This window comes from Moschus berezovskii, chromosome 19 (assembly GCF_049115385.1).
Source record: "Moschus berezovskii isolate FMDL1 chromosome 19, NW_MosBer_1.0, whole genome shotgun sequence".
Classification (NCBI taxonomy): Eukaryota; Metazoa; Chordata; class Mammalia; order Artiodactyla; family Moschidae; genus Moschus; species Moschus berezovskii.
Window position 1 is genome coordinate 32,505,481 of NC_142478.1, and position 27,787 is coordinate 32,533,267.

The 27,787-nt window shown below is 40.5% G+C and overlaps 1 long non-coding RNA gene across 2 annotated transcripts in view; it reads right to left on the reverse strand.

Moving 5' to 3' along the window:
* Positions 1–17,541, reverse strand: part of LOC148774848 (uncharacterized) — a 235,280-nt gene extending 217,739 nt beyond the window's left edge. For both annotated transcript variants that reach the window (XR_016035275.1, XR_016035276.1), the window contains exon 1: positions 17,427–17,541. This is a non-coding gene — a long non-coding RNA (uncharacterized LOC148774848). The remainder of the gene's footprint in view (positions 1–17,426) is intronic.
* Between the last annotated feature and the right edge of the window lie 10,246 nt (positions 17,542–27,787).

The window sequence follows — 27,787 nt, forward strand, 5'->3', positions numbered from 1 at the left end:
GGTGAACAATTATAGCTGGTTTAAAGTAGCTATAAGGGAAGGGAAAGAAATAGAATGGAAGAGGAATATAAAGAGATCCTTCAGAGAACAAACTTGTGGTTACTGGAGGAAGGATTGGGGGAGGGACAGTTAAGGAGTTTGGGATGGACATGTACACACTGCTATATTTAAAACGGATAACTGACAAGGACCTACTGTATGAAAGTAAAAGTCGCTCAGTTGGGTCCCACTCTTGCAACCCCATAGACTATACAGTCCATGGAATTCTCTAGGCCAGAATACTGGAGTGGGTAGCCATTCCCTTCTCCAGGGGATCTTCCCAACCCAGGGATTGAACCCAGGACTCTCGCATTGCAGGCAGATTCTTTACCAGCTGAGCCACAGGGAAGACCTCATGTATACAGCACAGTAGAAATGGGACTGTGCTCAATGTTATGTGCCAGCCTGGATGGGAGGGGAGTTTGGGGGAGAATGGATACATGTATACGCATAGCTGAGTTCTTTCGATGTTCATCTGAAACTATTACAGCTCTGTTAACTGGCTATAACCCAATACATAATAAAAAGTTTTAAAGAGGAGGTCTTTATAATTCTAATATATATTTTTTTAAAATCTGAAGTAAATATTCAAAATGTTAATAAATATTTTAAAAATAATGTTGAGTGTTCTAGTGTTTTTGTATTATCACCCATTTCTTTCTGTATATTAGAAATATTTATAACATTAAAAAGTGAATAAACATTTGATATATAAGCTTCCATGAACCATGAAGTTTGTTGCAGCATTGTTTATAGAACTGGGACCAACACTGGTGCCCACTGACAGAGCAGTAGCTGAGGAAATCACAGTACATCCGTATCATGTACTTCCCTCATCTGTGAATTACAACAGACAGAATTGAGCTTTTGTTTAACTATTAAAAATAATGTGACATTAATTTAGTATCTCTCATTGTTGAAGTAATAAAAAATGGGGTCCTATGATAAATGGTATTCCAAAACTGGCTGTGTAATATTTTATCATATACAAGCAGGTGACATCATAGGTGAAGGCTTGCCCACTTGCCTCATCCTGTTTATTAATTGTATATTTTCTTCCCTCTGCCCTTTCTATGTCTTTGGAGTTTTCAGTTGGAGAGTCATTTACCAACTTCCAATTTTTCTGTGGTTATGGCTGGAACCTCCAGGTCACATCATTTTGCAGGAGAATAAATTATGATACCAGGGTCTTTGGTTTGATTTCTAATTAAACAGAAAGGCCCTTAATAACTAACTCATTAATTTATGTGGGTGGCAAATGTCAGAAAGCACTGTGGGATTTCAGAGTCCTTCTTCCCTATCACCAAGGGAAGAGTGACTCCACCAACTTGTTACCTCTATGCCCACGGCCCCTTTCTCCAAGAGTTCAGTTAACCTCTTGTCACCATACTCCCGGACTCCTAGGTGATGCCAGGCAGGAGATTAAGATACAGACGTTCTTAAAGTATTTCTGCTGAGAATCCAGGGCACGCAGAAACAGTAGATAGTGTGTGTAGAAAAAGACTAATAATAGATAATGGCTAACAAGGGGTCCTGCATCTCTAGGGACCTCTGTGCTATCTCCATGAAGTCAGATCTCTATAAATACAGCCCACAGAGACTGTTGCTTTATCACAGAGGGCTATACCATCATTTGAAGGATTCAGTAACATTCACATAGTTCCTTAAAGACACTGCTCTCTCTCAACTCTTCGTTTGGCTGATATTTTAAGAGCTACTTCTATACTCGGGATATGTAGTCCACTGATGTTCCACAGCTGTGAAAGGATCACTCATATACCATACCAAGGCCTTCCAAAGCCCTTGTCATCCAGAAATAAAATTCCATTTCTTAGGAGGAAAATGAAAGTTGGGGTGGGTTTTTTTTGTTTTTAATAATGTTGAGAGTTTCTTCTCACTACAGCAGATTGGGTCAAAATCTCACAGAGGAGCACAGAGAAAGAGGGAAGTGATCTGAGGCTTCCTGGTGAAAGGAGGTCACGTTATTCTCCTTTTCTCCTCTTCCCTGTCAACACCTCTGCAGGAAGTGAGCCTTCAGAAAGGCGACTGCACACATGGGCTTCTCCAGACTGGGAAACAGGACTCAGATTGATAACTACCACCAGTACGCTGGCCATTTGCAAACTGTTCCCATGTGAATGTTTAAAAGCTTTTTTTGGACCAATGGAGGACAAAGGAGATGCCCTTTTCTGTTCTGGATGAAAACAAGTTAGTGATTTTAACTGCGTCCCCTTCAGCGGCTAGCTGATTTCCAAGATCTTCTTTACCGGAATGGTTTGAATGCCAGGGCATTCTTCCTGTGATGCTGACATAGCCAGACAGTAGAGTACTAGAGTCATGCTAGGGGTAGCTGGTGGGCATGGACTTTGCACAGAGACCTGTAAAACCCACAATCCAGTTCCCAGAGACAGAAAAACATTAGATGTCAAACGTGGCATATTAAAGAAGAAAGTGTTTTTGTTTTAGATTATGTCTAATACATAGTACTAATGCCCACCCAAACATTAAAATCAACCCCCAGATGGAATGCATTTGCTGTTTTTTAAGATGCACTTTTAAACCTCCACCCTGTAATAACTCTGGCCTTTTATATAGCTCATAAGCCCAAGGCTATATGTTCTCATCAGGGTTCACTTGAGATGGCCTGTAACCTTTCTGGTGAGGAAGCACAACTTCTTTTTCTCAGGCTTTTAGATAACTCTCCTAAAAGATTACAGTGATAGGTCTGGTCTGGGACTGGGGAGTGTCGTCCACAAAGGATGGAGAAAGTGGATGTTCAGGCACTTGCACATTCTAAGTTAAAATGCCCCTGTGACAGGAGCTGAGACTTTTGTGAATTAGGTTTTCACTTCAGGATCACCTTATAGCCTAGAATCCAAGAGCCTTTGAGTTTTTATTAATTTGATTCTCCTTGAAATTCTCTTAGGAGCTTAAAACACATCAGTGTTTTCTGATAGACATGTTTTACATCCTACTTGATTGTACTTGGAGAGTTACAGAAAGCCAAGGGTTAGGGGGCTGAAGATGGGGAGGAAGGGTCAAGATTCCCTGGAGGTCATTCTCATGGCTGCTGTAGGGACTTTATCTGCACATCGCCCTTCTTGGGGCTACCTCTGTTTCTTACAGTCCTGTGCTTTCCCACTATTCATAACAATGACACTATTTAGGCATTGGCCACTTTTGCTAGCCTTGATGTAACTAACTCATAACTCAACTGCCCAGACTGATATAAATTTGTGATTTTCTTTATTCAGCATTTTTGTGTGGGGGTGGAGGAAAAAGGATCCTCTCTAAAAAGTGAACAGACTATTACCATCGACGTCCCTGGCAGACCCTGGCATTACTTGTTTACAGATAAGTACAAACTGAATTTCCAATAATAAAAACTATTTAAGCAGCTTATTCTGAACTTGAATAACAAAAATTAACTGCATACTCTTGAACTTCTTCTTCAGAATTCCTCTAATTTATCTCAACTTTGTAGAGAAATTCGATACTATGATGTGTTCTGCTAGAAAGCGTTAGTGCTCCAGACCTTCAGGAGTACTTTTAAGAATTAAATTAAGTCAGCATACTCCATTCCATTATTCTTAGACTCGCCAACTAGGAGGGTGGTGGTGGGGAGCCTGGTATGGGGTCCTCAACACTGAAAAACATAAGAAACCAATGGAAACTGTCCTGTTGGTTAAAACAGGCAGAGATTCCTGAGACTTCTTTTAAACACTGCATTGAAATCATGGTATCAGCTTCACATGACTTTAAATAATTTTAAATATTTAACTTTAAAAAAAAAATAAAACTAGCAGTAAAAATCTACTTACATGGTTTTCCTCCCACTCCTCTATTGTATTTTTTATTATTATTTCTTCGGCTGTTCCACATCATAGTTATGGCAGTTTTTGTCTAGCCATCAAAGAAACATGTGGTCTTGCATTATTCTTAAGATGATTATGTGTTTTCTGTTGACTAATTCCTGTTTTCTGTTGACTAATTCTGATGCTTTTTGTTGACTGCTGCTTTAAGGTGGTCTAATTGGGAAAAGTAAGTGCTGGAATTAATCATTTGGTTTTCCTGAAGGAGCTCATTATAGAGGACTACCTTCCAATCCCACCATATATATACAACATCACCTTCTTTGGATGAAGACCGGCCTTTGGTGTGGCTGGTAGTGGTTCACTTTGCTTGCCCCACAATCTCTTCCATTCCACATTATTATAAAGTATCCACTTTACAATTTGGTTTAAAAAACAGAACATCTTACCGTCAAGAAGATACACTCCCACCCCATCCCCACCACCAAACTTACATGGAATCTAAACATCAAAGCAATCAACATAACTAAGCTGTTGCAAATGATTTTCAATGCTTGGATATTTTGAGTACGTCATATGATGTAGATTGTTCTCAATGTCTCAATTTGATCACTATTAACTTTATCTGTCTACCAGACCATGGAGCATCATCCAGCAAGAAATCTCCAGCACAAAACTTTACAAACTACTTCTGACACGTCTGATCAGTCATGGCACCTTCTCCATACACTGCACAAATCTTTGTGTTTCAGCTGTGTTTTGACTTTTCTTGAAATAATAAAGCATAATATGCTGAAAATGTTGCTTTTTTCTTCCACTTTCAGCATTAAAATGGCTACACATAAATTCATCAATTTTGATAAGTTTTTTTAAAAATGCACACTGATATGACAGCTGTCACAATATAATCCAACAAATTTTTTTGAATAAAGTTTAAGACAACTAAGTGCTATTAGAACCATCTTACAAAAAAAAAATAAATGACCCTTTTGGCCAATCCAAGATATATAACATACAAGATTGTTGTGAAGATTAAATGAGATTTCAAAGAAAGTGTTTCTCAAAGTGCTACAGGCATTACAATCGAAGGAGTAGGTAAGCATGGGCTGCCCATGTAACTAACATTGGGCAGGTATTTGGAGTCAAGCATCCTAGAGCATACCAAGAATTAAAAACTCTTTGAAATTAGTACTATTATTATTATTAAATATTTAACTCTTACTGTTCTCTAGGGGACCAAACTCTGTGGAGCACGTTGATTTGGATATTCACTGACTACTTGAATCCCAAAGTAAAGTGCATATATAATAAAAACATCTCATATGAACTATTATGTATATTATGGGTAGTAGTGGTTACACAAGTATATATGTATTTAAGTTCATAGAACTATATACAAACATTTAAAAAGTAAATTTCACTATGTGATAAATAAAAATAAATATTTAAAAAATGATTTATTCAGCTGTGCAGGGTCTTAGCTGCAGTATACAGGTTCTTCGATCTTCATTCTGGCATGCAGGATCTTTAGTTGCGGTATGTAAACTCCCAGCTGTGACATGTGGGATCAACTTCCCCAACTAGGGATTAGATCCCGGCCCCCAGTATTGGGAGCTCAAAGTCGTAGCCACTGAACCACCAGGGAAGTCCCAAGTGTGATAATTTTTAATAAAAAAATATTTTAACCCAATGGTAAAAAAAAAAAACCCTCATAAACAGAATAGTCACTCTATGAAAGGTACTTAAGAGACTATACTTTCTCAATAACATGGATACCAGGTTCAAACTGGCCAAGTGGAGAGGCTCTCAGCCAGCCTCACTCCTCTGGGAATGATGCAGACTTATTACACTGAGAGTTTTATGTGTGGAGTATGTTTTCTGACCTGAATTTTTCTGCTACAAAGGGTCTATGGTTGATAAAACAAACACAACCAAAACGTTAGAATCCATGGAAATTTATCAAAATTTCCCAACTACTGCTCCCAACAATTCTTTGTGCTAAGTCACTTCAGTTGTATCCGACTCCTTGCAACCCTGTGGACTGTAGCCCGCCAGGCTCCTCTGTCTATGGGATTCTCCAGCAAGAAGACTGGAGAGAGTGGTCATGTCCTCCTACAGGGGATCTTCCCAATCCAGGAATCATCTCTTATGTCTCTTGCATTGGCAGATGGGTTCTTTACCACTAGCGCCACCTGGGAAGTCCCAAATTCTTTTCAAACTCTTTTAAAACAATATCTTATAATCTTTATTTGTGTTTACTTCTTAGAACCCTTGGTCTTCAATCCAATTTTGAGCTTTGCACTGTCCCTACTTAACGCATAAAGAATATTTTGGAATTTTAATAGAGTCATAAGGAGTCAAACTCACGAGATTAGTTCTGAATCAAGAAGCAATAGATAATTTGAACAGACCAATCACTAGAAGTGAAGTAGAATCTGTAATTTTAAAAACTCCCTGCAAACAAAAGTCCAGGACCAGATGACTTCACTGGGGAATTTTACCAAACACAAAGCAGAATTTATACCAACTCTTCTCCAACTCTTTCAAAAGATTGAAGAGGAGGGAACACTCCAGAAGTCATTCTATGAAGCCTCCATCATCCTGATACCAAAACCAGACTAACGAAAAAGAAAATTACAGGCCAATTTCTTTGATGAATATAGATGCAAAAATTCTCAACAAAATATTGGCAAACTGAATCCAACAACACATAAAAAAGTTCATACACTATGATCAAGTTGGATTCATCCCAGGGTCATAAGGATGGTTCAACATGTGCAAATTATTCAATGTGATATACCACATCAACAAAAGAAAAGACAAAAATCACATGATCATCTCCATAGAGGCAGGAAAGGATTTGACAAAATTCAATATTCATTCATGATAAAAATTCTCACTGAAGTGGGTATAGAGGGAACATATCTCAACATGATAAAATCTATTTATGAAAAAACCACAGCCAACATATTACTCAATGGTGAAAAGCTGAAAGCCTTCTCACTGAGATCTGGAACAAGACAAGTATGCCTACTCTCACCACTTGTATTCAACATAGTATTAGAAGTCCTAGTCACAGCAATGAAACAAGAAAAAAGTAAAAGGCATCTAGATCAGAAGGAAAGAGGTAAAATTGTCATCATATGCAGATGACGTGATATTCTACCTAGAAAACCCTAAAGAGTCCACATAGGGCTTCCCTCGTGGTCCAGTGGTTAAGAATTTGCCTTGCAATGCAGAGCACATCAGTTTGATTCCTGGTCTAAGAAGATCCCACATGCTACAGGGCAACTAAGCCTGTGTGCCACAACTACTGAGCCCTCATGCCCCAGAGCCTGTGCTCTATCTGCAACAAGAGAAGCCACCACAATGATAAGCCCATGAACTGCAACTAGAGAAAGTTGCTCACTTGCTGAAAATAGAGAAAGTTTGTGCATAGCAACAAAGACCCAGCACAGCCAATAAATAAGTAAATAATACATATAAATACTTTTTATAAAACTCCACACAAAAACCACTAGAACTGATAAATGAAGTCAGCAAGGTAGTGGGATACAAAATTAACACACAGAAATTGATTGCATTAAATATCTCTTAAAATTGCATCAAATAATTAAATACTTAGGAATAAACCTGACCAGGGAGATAAAAGATCTATATACCAAGAACTACAAAACCCTGATAAGGGAAACTGCAGATGATTGAAAGAAGTAGAACAATATACCATGTTCTTGAATTAGAATAATTTAAAGTGGCCATACTACCCAAAGCAATATACAGATTTAACACAATCCCTCTCAAATTACCCATGGCATTTTCCACAGAACTAGAACAAATAATACTAAAATTTATATAGAACCATAAAAGACTCAGAATTGCCAAAGAAATACTTAGTAAAAATAACAAAACTGGAGGTGTAACACTCTCAGATATCAGACAATACTACAAAGCTATAATAATCAAAACATCATGGTATTGGCCAAGGCAGACATATGGATCAGTAGAAAAGAATAAAGAACCCAGAAACAAACCTACAATTAACCTGCAACAAAGGAAGCAAGAATATACAATGGAGAAAAAAACAATTTCTTCAGGAAGTGGTATTGGGAAAGCAGGACATACAAATCAATGAATTTAGACCACTCCATCACACCCTACACAAAAATAAAATTAAAATGACTTAAAGACTTAAATATAGACCATAAAACTCCTACAAGAGAACATAGGGAAAACATCCTCTGACATAAATCATAGCAATGTTCTCTTAGGTCAGTCTCCCAAGGCAACAGAAATAAAAGCAAAAATAAACAATTGGAACCTAATCAAAATTATAGACTTTTGCACAGCAAAGGAAATTATAAACAAAATGAAAAGACAACCTATGCCTTGGGAGAAAATATCTGCAATGATATGACTGACAAGGGCTAAATATCCAATATATACAAACAGCTCATACAACTTAATAACAAAAACAAAAAACCAAAACAACCCATTCAAGAATCAACCTATGGCTGATTCTTGTTGATGTTTGACAGAAAACAACAAAATTCTGCAAAGTAATTATCCTTCAATTAAAAAATAAAGTGACAAAAAATAAAAAATAAAAAAATGTGCAGAACACCTAAATAAACATTTCTCCAAAGAAGATATACAGATAACCAATAGTCACATAAAAAGATGTTCAACTTTGCTAATTATTGTGTGTGAGCTTAGTTACTCAGTTGTGTCAACTCTTTGTGACCCAAAGGACTATAGCCCACCAGGCTCCTTGGTCCATGGAGATTCTCCAGGCAAAAATACTTGAGTGGGTTGCCATTTCCTTGTCTAAGGGATCTTCCCAACCCAGGGATTGAACCCAGGTCTCCTGCATTGCAGGCAGATTCTTTACCATCTGAGCCACCAGGGAAGCTAATTATTGAAGAAATGCAAATCAGAAGTACAATGAGATACCACCTCACAGTGGTCAGAATGGCCATCATTAAACAGTCTACAAATAATAAGGCTGGAGACAATGTGGAGAAAAGGGAACCTCCCTACATTGTTGATGGTAATATAAATTGGTACAGGCACTATGGAGAACAGTATGGAGGTTCCTTTAGAAACTAGAGTTGCCATATAATCCAGCAATCCCTCTCCTGTGCATATATCTGGAGAAAACTCTAATTTGAAAAGATATATGCACTCCAATGTTCACAGCAGCATTATTTACAACAACCAAGACATATAAGCAACCTAAGTATTCGTCAACAGATGAATAAAGAAGATGTGGTATATATACATAATGGAATAGTACTTAGCCATAAAAAGAAAGAGATAATATTTGCAGCAACATGGATGGATTTAGAGATTATCATACTAAATAAAGTAAGTCAGAAAGAGAAAGATAAATATTTTATCACTTATATGCAGAATCTAAAATATGATAAAAATGAACTATATACAAAACAGAAGTAAACTCACAGACGTAGAAAACAAACTTATGGTCACCAAAAGGGAAAGAGAGTGGAGGAGGGATAAATTAAGAGTCTGCAATTAGTAGATAGTTGCTCAGTCGCGTCCAACTCTTTGTGACCCCATGGACTATAGCTCACCAGGCTCCTCTATTCACAGGGATTCTCCAGGCAAGAATATTGGAGTGGGTTGCCATGCCCTCCTCCAAGGGATCTTCCCAACCCAGGGATCATACCCAGGTCTCCTGCATTGCAGGCAGACTCTACTAAGCTACCAGGGAAGCCCAGATACAAACTACTATATAGAAAATAAACAAGGTCCTACTGTGTAGCACAGGAAATTATATTCAATATTCTGCAATAAACCATAAAGGAAAAGAATATGAAAAAGGATATATAAAATATATAATCAACAAGGACTCACTGTATAGCATAGGGAACTCTACTCAATATTCTATAATAACTTATATGGGGAAAGAATCTGAAAAAGAATGGATATATGTATACATGTAACTGAATCACTTTGCTGTACACTGAAAGTAACACAACACTGTAAATCAACTATATTGCAATATAAAATAAAATTACATTAAAAAAGACTATAAAAAATAGTATATGTATATATACAAAATGTATATATATGTATGTGTGTGCATATATATATGTATATAACTGAATCACTTTGCTGTGCACTAGAATCTAACACACCATTGAAAACCAATTACAACTCAAAAAACAAAACCTAGAGTTTTAGGTTTTGTTCCTTTGTTAGGGTGGAAGAATGGTTATTTCTTATTTTGTACTTATTCTGTCCCCAGCAAGTTTTTTTTGCTGACATCTCACACAGAGTATACATACTTTAGTGATTTGGTAGTATGGTAAACACAGCAGAGAACCTAAGAGTCACCAACAGGGAGGCAGAAAAAAGCATTACGAGGAAGCACTAAAAATGATTCAAATACCGTGGTGTCTGAATTTCTGGGGGAGCGGCGCACTGGCAATAGGGCTGGGAATACTAACTTGGGAAAACTAGCTTAGTATATAGTTAATAAGAAAAAAAAGTATCTTCTTTAAAAGTTTTTACCATTTTAAGAGGAAGCTATAAAACACAAGTTCTTAAAATCATGCCAGCAACAAGTATATCCTTTTATTTATATGGGGCATTAATCTGAACTGGGCCTTATGAGCCTGACCCCAGACTGTAATCACTTAGAATAAGCTGTTGCTGACTCCTCTGGGAGAAAACATCGATTTTTAGCAGGGATTAGGAGCAAGAAGAATCACTGGGGCAGCAGGTTATCACAGTGATTCCTAAATGGGAATCGGCCCATAAAAGCCTTGAAAAGTATGAGATCTGTTCTCTCTCATGCCAACAAGTGATACCTATAAGTAAGACCAGTGAGGCAACCCGGATCCACAAACAGCTGGCTCACTTATGTTAGTCACAATGGTCCAATGGGAGAAACCACAGACAGATATGCCCAAAAAACTCCAGAGTGCATAGGTTCATTGCATCCTATTTCATCCCTAACCCAGCTATTTTAATTTGATCTCTCTTACTATCTCAACTAAACCCATTTCTTTCCTCTCTTGTGTTATTAAGAATGAAAAACTTGATCATCTCTTGCTATTCATCGTTAAGTATTTTTCCAAGTGTCTGGCTGACCAATTCATATTTGCCTGCTTCTACTGATTTAATGAAGTCTATTTATCCAACAAAATCTAACTATAAATGAATGACCACACAATTATACCCTTTTACATATGGAGTATGTAAAAGAATAATTTTCCATTCACATTAATTTGTTAATTAGAATGTATTTCTATTTTAACAAGTTTTCCTAATCTCAAATATAATCCAATATATATGTATATAACATACCTAAATATATATCAGTCATATAAACATGATAGTTTTAATATAAACTGGAAACTAATAATGCCCAATAGTGCTATTTATTTACCTTCTCGATACTATTGAATTTCTGTGTAAGAGTTTCTATATAAGTTCACTAACTGTTAATATGTATATGATTTAATTTCCCAAATACTTTTGAATTTCATAGTTTATCATTTCATAGCAGAAAAATACTCAGCCAATGATTTTGCCTACTCTTCCTATGAAGATTTCACTTATCTTCAGTTCAGTTCAGTTACTCAGTCGTGTCTGACTCTTTGCAACCCCATGAATCACAGCACGCCAGGCCTCCCTGTCCATCACCAACTCCCGGAGTTCACTCAAACTCACGTCTGTCGAGTAGGTGATGCCATCCAGCCATCTCATTCTCTGTTGTCCCCTTCTCCTCCTGCCCCCAATCCCTCCCAGTAGAAATGATTAATATGGAATGACTATAAATAGTATGTTTAGTTTATAAATTTCCTCAAAATTCTATGGTCTCTGACCTGTTAGACTTTAAAATGCTAAAAGCACTGTAAAAATACACTCGGGTTGGAATTTTTTTAATCAAAATTTTACTCCATTATCAGGAGGAATAATTATTCAGAAGCCTGTAGATTACTCATGTCTTAAGAAGCTAGATCATTCGGTCCTGCATCTTAGCCAACTGTCCAAGGTCAGCAAAATGCTATGGCTTGTTCTGTTTGACGGCCCCAGGCAGGAAGCCATGGCATTCTCACTATTAATATCTCTTGACCTTTCAACTTACAAATAGAAGCATCCCTGTGGCCATTTTTTTTTCTGTATATCCCTGAAAAACCAAGGATCTAGAGCTTAAGAAATATTTAATCAGTTTTTGCATAATCTTGGGCTTTTCTGTAATGAATGGACTATACATTCATTTCATGAAATTTTCTTAAGCACCACTTATGCACAAGTAGCCATGCTAACTGTCAGGAAAAGAAAGGTACCATGAATCAGGATGTGCCCTCAAGGAGCCTATGCTCTAACTGGAGAGAATGAATATAACAAAATATTACAGAGTAGTTAAAAAGTAGTAAATACCACAAAAGAAATACAGACAAGATGGTTTGGGGGTTCAGAAAAGAGAGATTATTGGATTTTATGGGTTGACAGTGGAGGGGAGGGAATTTATGATTAATCTGAGAAGAAGGTGGCATTTGAACTTGCCCTTGATGGACAGAATTTAAGCATGTGGAAAGGAGACATAATTGTGGACATTATAGATTGAGGGAACAGCATGATTAAGAGGATGGAGATCAGAAAATATGGGATAATAAAACAGTTTCAAGTAGTTCAGTTTGGCCAGAGAACAGTGTGTATAAATGAAAAATCACGGAAAATAAAGTTGGAAAATGTTTGAGAGCAAATCTATAGGGCTTCTAATGCAGATGATGGAATGTGGGCTCTGTTTTACAAACAATGGGGCCCACAAAAGGAGAATGCCACATTTAACATATGCTTATGTGGTGTGTTGGACTGACAGGGGAAGGGGAGTGCCTGGAAGTGAGAATGACGATTCTTGGATCTCTTTGACAAAAATCCAATAAGAAATAGCCTAGATTCTCTGGAAAAAAATTTAAAAAGCCTAAAGCAAGGATTTAGAGGGCTGATGTATTATTTGGGAAGTATACACCCAGGCTAGGAAGGCTAAGGAAAAAGGAATGAAGGGAAGAATTTGAAGCGATGCAAAGTGGTGCCTGACAGGACTGGCTTCTGCTTTGTGACGAACCATAAGGAGGCACAGTGAGTCACTCAGCAGGTCTGACTTTCACTATGTGAGACCTCTTAAAATGGGGTACAAGGAGAAAACATGCCTCTAATACTCTCTGGGAAGGACAAAGGAGAGGGAGTTTATCTTCCCAGCTACTTCCCATTGTCTGGTTCTCCTTGGTCAAAATTTGCCCCACTGGGAATTAACTCTCACATTTCCAAGTTATATCAAGTGACCTTCCTAACTATTAGGGGTGCTAGACCCCACAACTTGATGTGTGGTGTTTCATCCAAATGTGGAAATAACAGGAAGAGCCAAAAACTCTAGGTGAGTGCTGGCTGGGGTGGGTACATGTCTGCAGTTGAGAGGTGAGGGGTTAAGAGAACTTCCAAGGCCTCTGGTCAGTCTCAGCCAGGGAGTGTGTTGGAAGGGGGAGCAGGTGGGAGATGGTTGTTGAGTAGCTGAAAATCCTAGAAGTGGGCAGTTATCTAAGAAGGTGCATGGCCTTTGTGTTGGAAATAACAATTCAAGAGAAAAGAAGAAGCGTTTACACCACAGTTAAGGAATAATTCTTACAGTAGCAATCATCCTCCTTGGGCTAAATGCTTCACTTTGAACATTAGGAAATCACCTCCCTTTCAAGTATGAAGCCTTAAGAACCAAAAACCATTAGCTTAAAAGATATTTCTGTCTATTATCTAAGTTAGTAGGATTTGAGTATCACATTTCTTTCATTCCAATTCTATGACCTGTCATCATAACATTTTGGCATGTACAGCTCCGGTCTTTGGAAAAGGGAATTAGAACTACATAATACTTGATAAAGTAACATTTATCATCTGAGGATGGGACTATAAACACCAGTCTGGACATAACGGAGCACATTTAGCCCCCTTGTTTGGAATCGTAGGGAAAATAAGGTCGCAAAGTGCCCTTAAGAAAAAATTCTCAGCTGCGAATCACTTTTGAGTACCAGTGCTGAAATGGAGAAGGAAATGGCAACCCACTCCAGTGTTCTTGCCTAGAGAATCCCAGGGACGGGGGAGCCTGGTGGGCTTCCATCTATGGGGTCACACAGAGTCGGACACGACTGAAGTGACTTAGCAGCAGCAGCAGCTGAAATGCAATAGTTTACCCGCAAGACTGAAAAGGGAAAGGAGATCTTTTTCCTACTTTTTTTTTTTTGCTTACCCTACCAAAAGCTGGTGCTAGCCAAATTTATCTTTATTGTTTTCTTTTTTTTTTCCTTTTTTCCCTTAATCGAAAACAGGCATGGTGCACTCAAAAAGGAATTAGAATTGCGGTCACACATTCTGGCCTCAAGTGGCTTCTGCCTCTGTGTAAAAAAATAGCCAGTAACAACTCACTTTGAAACAGTCTCCTCAACTTCACAACGTTGATAATGATAATTACCTGCCAACCTCAGGGACTGTTCTAAGAACTAAATGAGACAGAGCTCTGAAATGCTAAGGTGCTTTTCAAATGAAGTTATTTTCCTTTCTAAATAGTTAAAGGCAGTTCTCTCTAACTGGGCAAAGTCAAAGCATGGACAGAACCTGACAATCAAGACAGGCTCAGGGGCTGGAAAAAGAAGAAAATGCCTTAAATCTCTGCCTCACTCACAGTATGAAAAATGCCCAAACCAGACTGTATCAGATAGGGTTAAGCTGATCCTAAGGTTTCAGTAATTTTAATGCCTTTCTAAGAGACTTAGCCAATCCTTCATCTACCAAAAGTCATGCTGCTACTATCAGTAGGTTTCCTCAGGCTTTGAAGATTTCTCCAGCAGCTTTTAACTTGCTCTGTCTTTGATTCCAAATTTCAGCTTAAGCACTTATTAGATATATGACCTGGACCCTTTTGAACTCATATGAGCCTCAGTTTCCTCATCTATAAATTGTGACTAAGAAGACCTAATTTTCAGAATTGTCATAAAGCTTAGAAAAAACATTTCTAATACTTCTAGCCTGCTTGATACATAGTAGATAGTTGATAAATATCAGCTATAGTTATTTATTATTATGGTTATTTTTAGCATGATATAGTAGAAAGAACAACTGCTTTGAAATCAGACAATTGTGCTTTAAAATCAGCTCTGTCACACAAAGAGTATCATGCTGAGCAATTTAAAACTTCTTGAAGTTGAGTTTTGAGATAATGATACATGTTTTCAGAGTATAATGGCAAGAATCTCAGAGGTATTATAGTGGATTAATGATCTCTCCCCCCAGATTATATATTCAAACCCTAATCCCCAGAACCTGTGAGTGTGACCTTATTTTAAAAAGGGATCTATGCAGATGTATTTAAATAAAGAATCTTAGAGCTTCCTGGATCACTTATGATAAGGACCCATAAAGATAATCCAATGATAAGTATCCTTATAAGAGACAGGAGAGAAGACACAGATGGGAAAAAGAAATGTGACCACAGAGGCAGAGATTAGGGTGATGTGGCCAGAAGCTGAGATCAGAAGAGGCAAGTAAGGATTCGCCACTAGAGCTTTTAAAGCTTCCCTTTGATGGAGGATGGCCCTGTAGACACCTTGATTTCAGATTTTTAGGCTCCAGAATGGTGAAAGAAAGATTTTTATTGTTTTAAATCACCAAGTCTGTGGTAATCAGATCTTTTTACCCTAGGACATTAATAAATATAGTGTCTAATGCAGAATGTCTGGTATGATGCTGGCATTTGGCAGGTGCCCAGCAAATGGTCATCACGTACGAGGTCCCTCACCTGTCCTCACCAATGCCTTAATAAGTAAATATCTGTATAAATCCATAGGTGGCCTTCTGAGAGTGTTGCCAGGGAGCAGAGAGCATAGTTAGCCTCAGCCCAAGGAAGATAGTAGGCTGACCTGAGTTTTGTAAACATCAGACTCTACCACAGGCAATTGACACCAGGGTTCTCCCACTTCATAATAACACAGAGCCAGTGTCATTACACACTGAAGTTTGTTCTTCTAAAAGTCTCACTGCCCCGAAGCTTTAGAATTTGAAAATAACAACAAATCTCTGTTCAAAGGAATGAACAAAACACTTAAGTTTCTTCTTGTAACAATAGCCTCCCTCATCCTGAAGTGCTATAAAAATTCAGAGAGCAACTTCACCCAGTGGTGGGAGATAAAAGAACAACAACTAAAACAGGCAGTCAGACCAAGGCAGGAGAGCAGCCTGTTGCCCCTGGGCTGAAAATGGCCCTAGAATGCTGAAAGACAGAAATGGCTCTAAAGGGGCGGATGAGTACCTATGACCGCCCCCTGCAGCCTGTGTTTCTAAGCTTAGTCTACAGGATGAAGCAGGACTATTGACAAACGACCCCCAGGGGCTGCTATCGTAGGTGTGACTCTATTGGAGCCAAGTATCTGTCTCTGGTGGGCTCCAAAATTTACACAACACAGATGAGATGGAGCAGACGTGGAACATTTTTTTTTAAAGTTTCTCTAACGGATTTCAACTTCCTCATGAATCATCATCCTGGAGGACAATGATAACAGCAAAACCTTACTGTTGGTTGCTTTGTGTGCCAGGCACTCTTCCAAGGACATGAGATATATTAACCATTTAATCCTCACATATCCTAGGGGGTGGTGCTATTAGGATCCCCATTTAGCGGATGAGCAACCAAGGTCATAGATTCAAGTTATTTGCCCAAGGGCACACAGCTTGCAAATAGAGCAGGTCATTAGGCTCCAGAGTTCATAGTTCTTAGTCACTATGCTAAACTGTGAGAAATAAAATTAAATTTGCCACTAAAATTATCTTCTCTCTTCACCTCAGGTTTAAGCAGCTTCTTCCAGATAAAGTCTCTCTCTTTGGGGTAACTGCCCAGTCATGTCCTCATGTCTATAGGGAAGGGGCCCCTGTGGCCTGCTAGTGCCTGGCCACCTGGTAGACACCGCTGCTGAGGGCAGCTGGGAAGTCCTGCAGTCTCCTGCGTTAGTCTTTTTACCCAGCAGGCCTCTGTTACTGGCAGCGTCTAGTGGCTGGCTCCCTCATGCCATAACAGAGTGGTCATGAGTGGCCAGCAGGGCACCTCTTCTGCAGGCCGTTGCCGTGGAGGACAGTATGGAGGTGTGTCTGCTCCCTACCTCAACCATCCACTCCCTCAGCTTTGGCTGGTCTCTTCAGTCAGCTGAGCAGGCTCTTAGTCTTCTCTTGGCCCACCAGAAACTTAGCGAGACTTGTACTGCCAACATCAGCTCCAACAAAAAGCAAAGGACTACCACTGTCCCTTCCTGACTCCCACCCAGCCATTTCCAAAACACCACCAGATGCCGCTCCAAGGGAGTGTACAGCTTTCCCAGTTTGCACTCAGGGAGGTTGAGATGTAAACATTACGACTCAAAACTGCAAAATATGTAACTCATTTTCTATTATGAATCTCAATTTTCTACAGGGCACACCATTCCCACTCAGTAGCTGGAGAGAGAATTTTTTTTTAATTTAGACCTCAGTCTCTTCTGCTTTTAGAAAAATCTCTATTGTACTCACCCTCTTTGAGGTAAATAGTCAATCAATTCAAAGTTAAATCTCCTCTCAATGATGATTCTTACAAATCCTTTAAAAGGGCTCTTCTCTCCCTCTTACTTCCCAAGATGGCCTCCAGGGAGGGACGGAAGTTGAAAGGAGGAGGGAGCTCTGGTCTTCCAGCTAGCTGGTATTTTTGGTCTCGTCTAGTCTCTGAGTGCCCTCTGCTGGTGTCCATCAAGGTGTGGCTAGTCAAGGGGGTTAAGCTGGAACCCACTGCTGGATCCTGAGGTTCCCGCCTCATACCCTCCAGGTTGGAGGTCTCCACCCTTTGTGACCTCCTTGTCTTGTTTCTAGGTCTCTTCAGATTCACTGTTTTATCAAAACCTCTATGTACTCCTTTCAGGTTCAGGGGGAACTCTTGGTTCACAGCAACACTGATTTGGAGGTGAAAGTAATTTGAGGCAGTGGCAAAACCCTCAGAGAAGCAGGTTCTTCCAATAAACACAGTGGAAGAAATCTTTGGCTTTTCCTGGTGTGACACTGATGCATAGGAAAATATATACACATATTAGGTCATTCAGATGACCAAGTGTCTACATATATATGTGTGCATGTATGTATTTCTCATATATATTTGGTCTTCATCCACAGTTCCTGGCTCACAGATTCCCAAACCCTTGGGATTTCCTGACCTGTAAGAGCAATGGGATATTTAGTCTCTCCTCCCCAGTTCCTGAAAAAGCTTCAGAGAAGGTGACTTTAGATCCATATCATTAAAAGGTTGGAACTTTCAGTCCTATCCACTGATTTCCAGGCAAGGGAGGTTGAATCAAGCATCTCTGGCCAAGGATTTAGTCAATCATGATTATGCAATGAAGTCTCCATAAAAACTCAAAAGGATAGTTTTCTGACCCTTCTTGGAGAATCAGTGACTCTGCCATGCTATGCCACCATACCAGAGGACAGAAGCCTCTTTCGGATCTCCTCTATGTATCTCTTTGGCTGGCTATTGATTCATATCTTTTAATATCTTTTTATAATAAATTCGTAATTTACTGAGTAACCGGGTTTCCCTAAGTTCTATGAGCTGGTCTGGCAGATTAATCAAACACAAAGAGGGGGTCATGCAAACCTTTGATTTACAGTCATTAGGTCAGAAACACAGGTAATAATCTAGACATGTGACTGGCATCTGAAGTGGAGGGTGGTCTTATGGGACTGAGCTCTTTGCCTGTGGAGTTTGATTCTGTCTCCAAGTAGATCATGTCAGAATCATGCTGGAATTGGGATCGGGAACCCTTTTCACTTGGGGGTAGCTTTGGAAGCATTTCTGCCACCCAGACTTCAACATCACAGGTGCCTCTAAGAATAATGCCATGGTATAGCTGGGCAATTGTTCTGGATGTGCTGTACTTGGCTGATTTGTTCTTGTCGTGTAGCCTCTAAGCCTGGTTCTGTTCAGAAATTTCTGTGAACTATCAAATACTCTTAAATTTATCATTTTCTGCTTAGAGTAACTCTAGTGGAGTCTGGTGTCTGCAACTCAGAATCCTGAGCAATGCAGTAACCCTCTTTCTATTACATGTCTCCTGCTCTTTTCACAACATAAACAAAAGTAAAATCATGTTCATAGAATTCACATAAATTACTATAAGTAATACTATAAAACTAGAGGGCTATCTGTCTAGTCAAGGCTGTCTTGGTTTTAAAGAAGAGACATTAACTTGTGTAATTTTTCTAAAAGGAAAATTCATTAGAAGAATTCTGAGAGCTGTTAGTGCTCTGGAAACTGGAAAACCCTCAGGAGACAAGGAAAAGTGTCTCTTTTTCTCCTGTCTCTTTTATGCTTCTCCATGTACAGTGCCTGAGTTTATAGACTTAACATTCAGCCACAAGTACAGACTTTATATTTTTTGGGTGCCAATTCCAAATTCTTGAAAGAAAGTTCAAGCCTAGAAGGGGTCAACTTGTCCACCCTAATCCAATCAATTAAGACCAGAGGACTGCATAGCGTAAATACATGGCTGCAGAGTGAAAAGGAGTATTAAAACATGAGGATAAGATAATAGACCCTTCAAACCATCATTCTCAGAGATCTGTGTTTAGAAAACTTCCCAGAGTGCAAAATTCTAGGGTTCAATAACATTTGAGTGGTAGTCAGGGGTCTACAATATAGCTCAATGTATTTTGAAGCTGCCAAAGCCTCCTGAAGCTTTCCATACCTTTGGGAAACCTCTTGATGTGGAATTTTGCTAAAGCTATTAGAAACCAGCAGCTTTGCTCTTAATGGCTGTGGTAGCCATTAACCTGATTTCTCATGAGCTTTTCCCATTCACACCCCCTTCTCCAACGTTGTTACTATAAAGTCCCTGTCATACACAGCTTATTTCAATGAAGTCCAAGCTCAAGGTGAAAACATCATAGGATAGATTATTGATTTTCATTTTCTAGAAATATATGTTGAAGATCCCAAATATGCCATGGTGGCTAATCTAAATATTTACACTTTGTAGAAGAACACCAGAAACCTCAAGTCAAACATATAACCAGTTTTGCCAACCAAAGTTCTCACCAGACAACTCAATTAATGGTAGAGCCCAGGTCCTCAGAAAGCTGGGATTAACTAGTTTAAGTAGTATTTACATTTTCAAATGAGACTAAGCATTATGGTCTAAAAACACCAGGGCTCAACCATGCACTATGTACCACAGAACAAGATGGAACACTTCCTATTGTCTCAGAATTTTGGATAAAGCCCCAAAGCTGGAGACAGTAATTACTAAGCACTCACACAAGAGCCAAAAAAAAAAAAAAGACTTACTAAAACACAAAAAAGTCAGTTCAGCTATTACCACACTGTCCAGACTAGTAAAACTAGAAATTTAAAAATAGATTCTTAGAGGGATCACATAGGAACAGACGCAATTGTAGAATAGGCAATTCTGCAATGAAGGGAGATGGTCATGTTTCTCCCTGTCTGGATATTTGCAAAACTTCCCAAACTCAAAGGTCCAATTTCTGGTTCCCTGGTATAGTACACTTAGTACAGTAGGAGACCCTACAATAACTAGATCTGGCATGAAACAACATTTTAAGTACACTCCGAGACTCAAATCAAATGAGGGAAAGCACCTAGGGTGGAAAAAACAAAGTCAAACTAAAACAACAAACCTATTGATTTGAAACCAAAGTAGCAAGTGAGAACACATATATGAAAGTGAATTTCTCTGAAGGCAGGTGCTGACAGTGGTCCAGGAGCCGATTGTAGGTTGGAAAGTAGGTTAGATTTCAAGACTAAGCAGGCTGCAAGGAGAGGCCAGCTGTGAGTATACTGTTAAGGGTCACAGTACGTCAGCCAGAGGGAGAAGGGTTCTGGAAGAAAACCAAGGGTACAGAGACAAGATCATAACACTGACAGATAAGAGACATTTCCACCTGGTCCCTAATCCCTCTTCCCTGGCTATGTGCAAAGAAGGAAGAGAGAACCACAGGCAACAACTGACGAGAAATGAAAAAGAGAAAAATGAAAGAAAAGACCACACTTGTCCTCCTTCCAGGGGATACCTAAGCTTCCTAGAAGCTGCGGGTTAGGGTTATTAGGAGAGAAGGGAGAAGATCTGAGTGGACCTTAATATACGGCACCTGAAAATGGCTGGAAACTCATGGGGAAGGGAGATCCAAGAGCACGTTTTCAGACAATAACAGAAGAATAAACTCCACTGAGTTCCAGCTATTCAATAAACAAGTTACTCTCACCCAGACAGCAGGCAGCCTGACCCTGCTTCATAGCTGTCTCAAATGACTGAGCATAATCCTGGATTAGATTCTGTGAAGAAGCCCTGAAAATTAGCCTGGGACAAGGAACTGAGGCAATCTGGCTGCCAAACAAATTAAAAGCAAATATCATAACACATGTTTACATAGACTTATAGATACCATAGCAAACATTCTTTAAATGACGCTAGAGGTAACCTCAGTTCAGTTCAGTCACTCAGTCGTGTCCGACTCTTTGAGACCCCATGAATCACAGCACGCCAGGCCTCCCTGTCCATCACCAACTCCCAGAGTCTACTCAAACTCATGTCCATCGAGTCAGTGATGCCATCCAGCCATCTCATTCTCTGTCATCTCCTTCTCCTCCTGCCCCCAATCCCTCCCAGCATCAGGGTCTTTTCCAGTGAGTCAACTTGTCGCATGAGGTGGCCAAAGTATTGGAGTTTCAGCTTTAGCATCAGTCCTTCCAATGAACACCCAGGATTGATCTCCTTTTGGATGGACTGGTTGGATCTCCTTGCAGTCCAAGGGACTCTCAAGAGTCTTCTCCATCACCACAATTCAAAAGAATCAATTCTTTGGCGATCAGCTTTCTTCACAGTCCAACTCTCACATGCCTACATGACCACGGGAAAAACCATAGCCTTGGCTAGACGGACCTTGGTTGGCAAAGTAATGTCTCTGCTTTTTAATATGCTGTCTAGGTTGGTCATAACTTTCCTTCCAAGGAGTAAGCGTCTTTCAATTTCATGGCTACAGTCACCATCTGCAGTGATTTTGGAGCCCCCAAAAATAAAGTCAGCCACTAATTCCACTGTTTCCCCATCTATTTCCCATGAAGTGATGGGACCAGATGCCATGATCTTTGTTTTCTGAATGTTGAGCTTCAAGCCAACCTTTTCACTCTCCTCTTTCACTTTCATCAAGAGGCTTTTGAGTTCCTCTTCACTTTCTGCCATAAGGGTGGTGTCATCTGCATATCTGAGGTTGTTGATATTTCTCCCAGCAATCTTGATTCCAGCTTGTGCTTCTTCCACCCAGCGTTCTTCATGATGTACTCTGCATATAAGTTAAATAAGCAGGGTGACAATATACAACCTAGACGTACTCCTTTTCCTATTTGGAACCAGTCTGTTCCATGTCCAGCTCTAACTGTTGCTTCCTGACCTGCATATAGGTTTCTCAAGAGGCAGGTCAGGTGGACTGGTATTCCCATCTCTTTCAGAATTTTCCACAGTTTATTGTGATCCACACAGTCAAAGGCTTTGGCATAGTCAATGAAGCAGAAATAGATGTTTTTCTGGAACTCTCTTGCTTTTGCGATGATCCAGCGGATGTTGGCAATTTGATCTCTGATTCCTCTGCTTTTTCTAAAACCAGCTTGAACATCTGGAAGTTCACAGTTCATGTATTGCTGAAGCCTGGCTACTCAGTGCAAAAGGCACTTCTCCAGGATCTCTACCATAAAGAAGCGGGCACTGCTATACTGCCTCTATTCCTGGAGGGTTTCTGACGTTACTGAGAAAATGACACATATGTAAACCTCAGTTATCTGGATGCACTGGGAGAAAGGGCAAAAGGTAAGTGAGGGGTTCAACAGAACAATGAAATGTGAAGGCTAATCACAGAATTAGGAGAGTGGATCATTTTGTTACTTTTGTGTAATCACAATATCAAACAATTGCAGCCCAAATTTAAAGAAAGGATAAAATAAAGATTAGTGTGAATGAAAACCCATCACAAATCAACAAGCCTAAGACTATTCCACAGTCAGGTGTCATAAACATTGTATTTTGTTTTGTCAAATTAGATGCTGAACCTGGAAGATAAAGGCATTTTAATTAAATCATTTTCTGAGCTGCTGATTTTAGATTATAGGAAAAATTTTAAGTATTTATTGTTTTCAAAATAAATGCTTATTTTGAATTTGTGTTTCTGTAACAATTATGTGTTCACATCTAGATTTCACAAACTTTAAATTCTGAAAGCTTTAAATAAATAATAATGAATTGTATTTTCTCAGCCATTTCAGAAGTAAGAGATAGCTGAAGGCTGGCCAAAGGAAAGGGGTCCTCTTTACCCTGAAGTATTTATTAGAGTTAGACAAACTTTTGGTGGATTCTGTACTTTCGATAAAGGATTGAGCACAGCAACAATTTCATCGACCTTCCATGGACACCTTACATGTATAGAACTCTTAGCAGTGTTCAAGGAGTTTCACTAAAGCTGCAGCAGTTATGAACTTAAATCAGCTAAGGAAGTCTGGGTCCTAGTCTATTACCTACTGGTTTGTGGCTTCCAGAAGCCAGTCAATATCTCTGAGCTTTGATCTCTTCATTTATTAAAAAAAAAAAAAAAAATAGAGGGGCATTTTATAGCCTATCTCAATGTCTCGTCCAAGCCTAAGATTCAGGGATCTTGACCTCTTAGCAACTAACTGATATAGCACAGCCACTTGGGTGAATATGCAGAGAAGGCGGTGAAGTTTGGCAAGCTAAAGAAAATGCTTATGGATTCAGAGCATGGTTAAAACTGACGTGTGAGTAGTTCAGACAAAGCAAAAAGGAAACCACTTTTTGGAATACTCTTTGAGATATGTATGCAATTTATTTCCTTAAAAAAAGACAGAGCATTTTCATGGTTGATGTGAGTCCAAACTTGACAGAGATGCATGCACTACATCTGGCTATTTTAAAGTGTTAAGCAGTTTAGTGACAAGTGCTCTTCCGTTTCTTTTTAAAAATTATTAGACTTTGGGGGTGAGAAGAAAATGTGGGGGGAAGACTGAGTAATCCTTTCAAGGGCTTCTTCTTACTTTGGCACATGAATAGTTCTCAAGAGGGAAGAAGACATTTTTTCAACCATGTAGTCTTCCAGGAACAGGAAATTCATAGCAAAACATTTCCCTTTGTTTTGAGGTAGTCACAGCACCACAAAACCCAAGGGCCCATGCTGAGAAAGTCATCTATAGAGCTTTGTATGCGAGCCAACATTCCTTGTCATATTGCTTATTTAAAACATATACATATACCTGAATTCACATACAAGTAGGAAATTTAAATGCAAATATCTTTTACATACCTATCACATGCACACTAAAGGCAAGCTTATATAATAAGATTAGCCAAAAACATGCACTATGAAAATTCTGATCTTGTTCAAATTACCCTAATAATGTGTAGGGTCCCCTTGCTTCTCCCCTGGTGGCGCCGCGGAGGAGAGCAAGGCCTCAGCAAGTCCTCGGCCTCAGATGTGGAGCCCGTTTTGCCTCCCCTCGCCAGAGCGGTGGGGAAGAAACCCCAGGGGAAGGGTGAGCTGGCTGCCCACCCCGCAGCCCTCCTCGCCTGGAGAAGGACACTCAGAGGCAGCGGGGGTTCTGTCAAGGCAGTTCCGCTTTACTGTTACAAGCTCTTCGTACAAAAAGGCAAGCGCGGGGTTTTGCAAGGGACTTCCTGCGGTCGGCTCCAATCATATTAAAGGTCAGGTCGTCACGCGCTGATGTCACAACAGAGGTCTAGGGTGATCATGCACTGCTCATGCAAGGGGAAGTGTTCAGGGGCCAATCACAATTTTTTGTGATTATCTGGGGCCGTGCCCTCCTGACAACTGTCAGGCGCCATCTTTATGGGTGCACCTTTGCCATGTGTCCTTTTTCAACCGTGCGCCCTATGTATCCCCCTTTATTTATTTATTCGTGGGGTCTTTCTTGGGAGCCATCGGGGGCCACCCGCATGGCCTCGCCGGAGACTCAGTGACTGTGCCTGTCTTAGGTTGTCCCCCTCTGGGGATCTTACCCGTCATTGGCTACCCAGTCAAGCATAGGCCCCGGCGGCTTAAGACCTGGCTGAAGGTCTTTCAGAGGGATGGCCGGACTTAGGCTTTGTGGCGAGGGGCTTGGCCTATAACTGATCTTCGGGATGGCACTGGATGGAGGTATATTGTATTGGACAGGGGTAGGACTAGTAAAGGGTCTTGCGCAAGCGCCACTGGACCCTAGACCCATCGGGTGTTGAGGTTCTTTGGCCCTTTATGTCCCGGGCGAGTAGACTGGCTCGTTGGGGCAGCTGGAGTGCCCCCCATCTTAGGCTTGTAGCCTATTGGCGAGGGGCGCCAGGGGTCTTTCGGGATTTTGGGTCTGTCCCCTGTATTTGAGCGAGGAGGATGGTCTTCATTTGTTCCTGGGAAATGGTCTGAATCCACTCCTGCAGGAACTTCTGGGAAAGGTTGACAAGACAGGGTCCAACTAAAAGAAGTATAACAATGATAATTATTGGTCCCAGGAAGGGGAGCAGCCAGGGGAGGAATTGATGCCATAGGCCTTGGATGTCGTAAAAGTTTTGCAATTCCTTTTTCCGGCGTTCAATTCTATCTCTTAACTCTTTTACCTTTCCCTGGACTATGCCTGTTTCATTAACAAAGTAACAACAGTCTTCCCCCAAGAAGAGACAGGTTCCCCCCTTTTCCACAGTGATGAGGTCAAGGGCCCGTCTATTTTGTAGGGCCACTGCGGCCAGTGAATTAATCTGTCTCTGGATGGATACAAGGGACTCTACCACTTGTTCCATGTCTTCATTAAGTTCCTGAGACAATTTGTAATAAAAATGAGCAGAAGTTGAAATGCCCCCGATCCCAGCACCTAGGGCCATCGCTATGCCAGTCCTGATTAGGATAGGAGCAACGATAGCCTGCCATCCTCTGTGAGGAGGCTTTGTTGGTAACCCCTCATGATGGTCAACGATTTGATCCATATCCCCTTCATTGATGAAGATTAGTCCTGGGGCTAAGAAAACCAAGATGCACCCTGTAGGGTCCGGAGGGAGGCAGGAATAGGCATAGGTCCCACAGAGGAGAAAGATCCCAGGGCTGGTGCAGTTGCTTGTACTGTTCCATGGGACCCATGAGGTGCAAGAGTGGGTGTCGTTATAATAGGAAGCATTAGAGGATGAGGTATTAAGAAGGCAAGTTAGATTTGAAGAGGCGGCAAGCAAGACATCGTCAGCAACTGGCCCAATAAGCTGTGTGACACTTTCAGTGGTATTGTTGGTTTTGAGAGTGTAATTGCCTGCTGATACCCAGGTGTCGGGCAAAGGAACTGCGATATGCGGTGAGGAGGTTAGTGACATGTATATCCAGTCATGCCTCGGAGGGCTTTTTTTGTGAACTTTGAAAAAATTGGAAGGAGGTGTTGAGGAGGCGGGTGACATGTAGATCGTCGGCGGGGTCGGGGGTGCAGGAGAGGCCTCAGCTGAGTGAGTAGGTCTATGCGTTTGTAAGGTTCAGGAGTCGCCTTTAGTTGGGTAATTATATTATTTGTGTATTGCTGTTGTGCCTTATGTCTGTTAGTATCTTGTATCCCACCTTCATCTGAGTATCCAATGTGAGTGCGGGGGTAAAAACATATGTTTTTCCCATTTGGCTTATAGCAGTTGCTCGTTTGGCTCCCTGTCTTTTGCACCTTAACAGTAAGTAAGGACTTGGTCTGTTTGCTGTTGATGCGCATGGTGAATGGCGTAGGGGTCGTGCGGTAGCATGAGGAATGGACATAGCTATAAATTTCTGAGCAGGGACAGGAAGCAGTGTCTAAAAGCCCAGGGAGTGCCATCAGGGTAAGGCACAGGAAGATCATGGCTAAACCGTTATGCCAGAGGGCGGGTCAGAAAGCGAGAGTGATAGGTCGTTACAAAGGAGTAATCTATTGATAGTAAGCCGCAACAGGCGAGATATCCTAGCGCCAGAGAGTAGCGGAGTGCAGGAGGCCACTCCTCTGGGGCAACAGATGCAGAGCACACTTAATAGTGCAGCTAAAACAAAAACAAGGGTCATTTGGTTGTCCGCGTGAAATCAGCTATGGGGTCCGAGGGCAGGTCACAGTTAGACCGACGATCCTGGGATTTGCAGGTGGCAAGGGGAGAGTTCATCTAAGCCTGTGACAAGGCCTCTTAGTTGCCAATCTGTAAGAGATCCAAAGTAGAAGGCGGCCTCATGAACTTTCATGGTTCTTGGGCTGATTGGTGGTTATCATGTAGATATTTAAGATTCCTTGCTGGTATCCAGATGGGTCTTGTTTCCCCTGTGGGAAACACGCATCCAAACCCACTTCCTGATGTTAAGAGTGGGTCTGGCCCTCTCCATAACCCTGTAAGGGGATCTTTCCATCTAACTGTTATCTCTGGTCTTGGCTCTTGGTTGGACCAGTGTCTCTGGAATGGGGTGAGTGGTTCATTTTTTGAAAAATTGAAAATATTTAGAGTAAAGAGAGCTATTCCTAACTGTTGATGAGGGTTTATTCCCCCTTTTTGCTTTTGTAGTTGCAGTTTTAAAGTTTTATTTTGGCGTTCTATTATAGCCTGCCCTTGAGGATTATGGGGTATGCCTGTAGTGTGTTGGATGTTCCATTGTTTAAAAAAATCTCGCAAATAGTTGCTTATGAAGCAAGGGCCATTATCTGTTTTTATTTGGGCTGGGAGGCCCAGAGTAGCAAAACATTGGAGAAAGTGACTCTTGGCACGTGGTGCCTTTTCTCCTGTATGGGCGGTGGCCCAGCAGGCATGGGAATATGTATCTACAGATACAAAGATATATTTTAGTTTACCAAACGGGGCGTAGTG